Here is a 4,622-nt window from a genome sequence, read left to right as displayed (position 1 = left end):
GAGTCTGAGCTCAGACATGCCTAGCCCTGCCCCAACGTGATGGTCCTGCCCTACCCACCCTCATAACTGAACACAAATAACATATACTCTTGGGAGTTATAGGGCCCCACCTAGCATCTGTTCCTCCTCACACTACCACAGCTGATGCTCTCTGGAAACTGCCACCTTCCAGCAGGAGGCAAACCAGCACAAAAACAGAGCATTAAACAACTAAAGCTAAGAACCCCCAAAGAGACCATTTCACTCCTCTGCCACCTCCACTGGAACAGGTGCTGGTATCCACAGCTGAAAGACCCATAGACAGTTCACATCATAGGACTGTGCAGACAACCCCCAGTACCGCCTGGAGCCAGGTAGACTTGTTGGGTGGCTAGATCCAGGAGAGATAACAATCACTACACCTCATGTATCAGGAAGCCACATCCATAGGAAAAAGGGGAGAGTACTACATCAAGGGAACACTCCTTGGGACAAAAGAAGTTGAACAACAGCCTTCAGAACTAGACCTTCCCTCTGACAGAGCCTACCCACATGAGAAGGAACCAGAAAACCAACCTGGTAATATGAAAAAACAAGGCTCTCTAACACCCCAAAAAAATCACACTAGCTCACCAGCAATGGATCCAAACCAAGAAGAAATCCCTGATTTACCTGAAAAAGAATTCAGGAGGTTAGTTATTAAGCTAATCAGGGAGGCACCAGAAGAAGGCAAAGCCTAATGCAAGGAAAAAAAAAAATATATATATATATATATATATATACACACACACACACACACACACATGAAGTGAAGGGATACATATTCAAGGAAATAGATAGCTTAAAGAAAAAACAATCAAAACTTCAAGAAACATTGGAAACACTTATAGAAATGCTCTGGAAAGTCTCAGAAATAGAATTGAACAAGTTGAAGAAAGAAATTCAGAGTTCGAAGACAAAGTCTTCGAATTAACCCAATCCAAAAAAGACATAGAAAAAAAAGAATAAGAAAATATAAACAAAACCTCCAAGACATCTGGGATTATGTTAAATGACCAAACCTAAGAATAATCAGCGTTCCTGAGGAAGAAGAGAAATGTAAAATTTTGGAAAACATATTTGGAGAAATAATCAAGGAAAACTTCCCCAACCTTATTAGAGACCTAGACATCCAACTACAAGAAGCACAAAGAACACCTGGGAAATTCATCACAAAAAGATCATCACCTAGGCACATTATCATTAGGTTAACTGAAGTTAAGGTGAAAAGAAAGAATCTTAAGAGCTGTGAGGCAAAAGCACCAGGTAACCTATAAAGGAACACCTATCAGATTAACAGCAGATTTCTCAGCAGAAACCCTACAAGCTAGAAGGGATTGGGACCCTATCTTCAGCCTCCTCAAACAAAACAATTATCAGCCATGAATTTTGTATCCAGCAAAACTAAACATTGTATATGAAGGAAAGATACAGTTGTTTTCAGACAAACAAATGCTGAGAGAATCTGCCACTGCCAAGCCACCACTACAAGAACTACTAAAAGGAGCTCTAAATCTTGAAACAAATCCTGGAAACACATCAAAACACAACATCTTTAAAGCACAAATCTCACAGGACCTAAAAACCAAAAATACAACTTAAAAAACAAAAACAAAAAAACAAACTACACAGGCAAAAATAGTATGATGAATGCAATGGTACCTCACATCTCAATAATAACATTGAATAAAAATGGCATAAATGCACCACTTAACAGATACAGAACTGCAGAATGGATAGGAATTCACCAAACAACTATGTGCTGCCTTCAAGAGACTCACCTAACACATAATGACTCACATAAACTTAAAGGGGTGGAAAAAGGTATTTCATTCAAATGGACACCAAAAACAAGCAAGAGCAGCTATTCTTATATCAGACAAAAGAAACTTTAAAGTAACAACAGTTTAAAAAGACAATGAGGGACATTATATAATGGTAAAAGGCTTCCTCCAACAGGAAAATATCCCAATCCTAAACATATATAACATTGGAGCTCCCAAATTTATCAAATAATTACTAATAGACTTAAGAAATGAGATAGCATCATAAAAATAGTGGAAGACTTTAATACTTTATTGACAGCACTACACAGGTCATGAAGCCAGATAGTCAACAAAGAAACAATGGATTTAAACTATACCTTGGAAAAAAATGGACTTAACAGATATATAAAGAACATTCCATCCAACAACCACAGAATACACATTCTATTCAAAAGCACATGGAACTTCCTCCAAGATAGACCATATGAGAGGCCACAAAATGAGCCTCAATAAATTAAAGAAAATTGAAATCATATCAAAAAATATCTCAGACCACAGTGAAATAAAACTGGAAATCACCTCCAAAAGGAACCTTCAAAACCATGCAAACACATGGGAAACAAATAACCTGCTCCTAAATTAGCATTGGGTCAAAAATGAAATCAAGATGGAAATTTAAAAATTCTTCAAACTGGAAGACAGTAATGATACAACCTGTCAAAACATCTGTGAGATAGCAAAGGCAGTGCTAAGAGGAAAGTTCATAGCCCCAAACGCCTATACCAAAAAAGTCTGAAAGAGCACAAACTGACTATCTGAGCTCACACCTCAAGGAACTAGAGAAACAAGAACAAACAAAACCCAAACCTGGCAGAAGAATGGAAGTAACCAAGATCAGAGCAGAACAAAATGAAATTAAAACAAAAAAATACAAAAGATAAATGAAATGAAAAGCTGGTTCTTTGAAATGATAAATATAATTGATGGACCATTCACAAGATTAACCAAGAAAAGAAGAGAGAAAATCCAAATAAATTCAATAAGAAATGAAATGGGAGATATTACAACCGACAGCACAAAAACACAAAAGATCATTGAAGGGTGCTATGAACACCTTTATGCACATAAACTAGAAAACCTAGAATAGATGGATAAATTCCTGGAAAGATATAACCCTCCTAGCTAAAATCAGGGAGAATTAGATACCCTGAACAGACCAATAACAAGCAGCGAGAAAGAAATGGTAATTTTAAAATTACCAAAAATAAAAAAATCCAGAACCAGATGGATTCAAAGCAGAATTCTACCAGACATTCAAAGACGAATTGGTACCAATCCTTTTGACACTATTCTACAAGATAGAGAATAAAATCATTCTATGAAGCCAGCATCACCATAATACAAAAACCAGGAAAGTACATAACCAAAAAGAAAAGAAAACTACAGACCAATATCCCTGATGAACATAGATGCTAAAATCTTTAACAAAATACTAGCTAATCAAATTCAACAACATATCAAAAAGATAATCCACCAAGATCAAGTGGGTTTCATACCAGAGATGCAGGGATGATTTAATATATGCAAGTCAGTAAATGTGATACACCACATAAACAGAATTAAAAACAAAAATCACATGATCATCTCAATAAATGCAGATAAAGCATTCAACAAAATCCAGCATCCCTTTATGATTAAAACTCTCAGAAAAATCAACATAGAAGGGACATACCTCAAGGTATTAAAAGCCATGTATGACAAACCTACATCTAATATAATGCTGAATGGGGAAAAGTTGAAAGCATTCCCTCTGAGAACTGGAACAAGACAAGCAAGCCCACTCTCACCACTCTTCTTCAACACAGTACTGGAAGTCCTAGACAGAGCAATCAGGCAAGAGAAAGAAATAAAGGATATTCAAATCAGTAAAGAGTAAGTCAAACTATCACTATTTGCTGATGATATGTTTGTTTACCTTGAAAACCCTGAGGACTCCTCCAGAAAGCTCCTAGAACTTATAAAAGAATTCAGCAAAGTTTTTAGATACAAAATTAATGTACACAAATAAGTAGATCTTCTATACAACAAGAGCAAGCAAGCTGAAAATCAAATCAATAACACAATCTCTTTTACAATAGCTGCAAAAAAAGAAAAAAAATACTTAGGAATGTACCTAACCAAGGAGTCAAAATACCTCTACAAAGAAAACTACAAAACACTGCTGAAAGAAATCATAGATGACACAAAAAAATGGAAACACATCCCATGTTCCATGGATGGGAAGAATCAATATTATGAAAAATCATCATACTACGAAAAGCAATCTACAAATTCCATGCAATTCCCATCAAAATACCACCATCATACAACACAGAATCAGAAAAAACAATTCTAAAATTCATATGGAGCATTCAGGGGAGGAGCCAAGATGGCCAAATAGGAACAGCTCCGGTCTACAGCTCCCAGCGTGAGCGACGCAGAAGACTGGTGATTTCTGCATTTCCATCTGAGGTACTGTGTTCATCTCACTAGGGAGTGCCAGACAGTGGGCACAGGTCAGTGGGTGAGTGCACCGTGCGCCAGCCGAAGCAGGGGCAAGGCATTGCCTCACTCGGGAAGTGCAAGGGGTCAGGGAGTTCCCTTTCCAGGGGTGACAGATGGCACCTGGAAAATCGGGCCACTCCCACCCGAATACTGTGCTTTTCCGACGGGCTTAGGAAATGGTGCCCCAGGAGAGTATAGCCTGCACCTGGCTCAGAGGGTCCTATGCCCACGGAGTCTCACTGATTGCTAGCACAGCAGTCTGAGATCAAACAGCAAGTCGGCAGCGAGACTGGG

The sequence above is a fragment of the Pongo abelii genome, chromosome 7 (genome assembly GCF_028885655.2).
Source record: "Pongo abelii isolate AG06213 chromosome 7, NHGRI_mPonAbe1-v2.0_pri, whole genome shotgun sequence".
Classification (NCBI taxonomy): Eukaryota; Metazoa; Chordata; class Mammalia; order Primates; family Hominidae; genus Pongo; species Pongo abelii.
The sequence above is the reverse complement of the archived record's forward strand: the minus strand, read 5'-3'. Positions refer to the sequence as shown.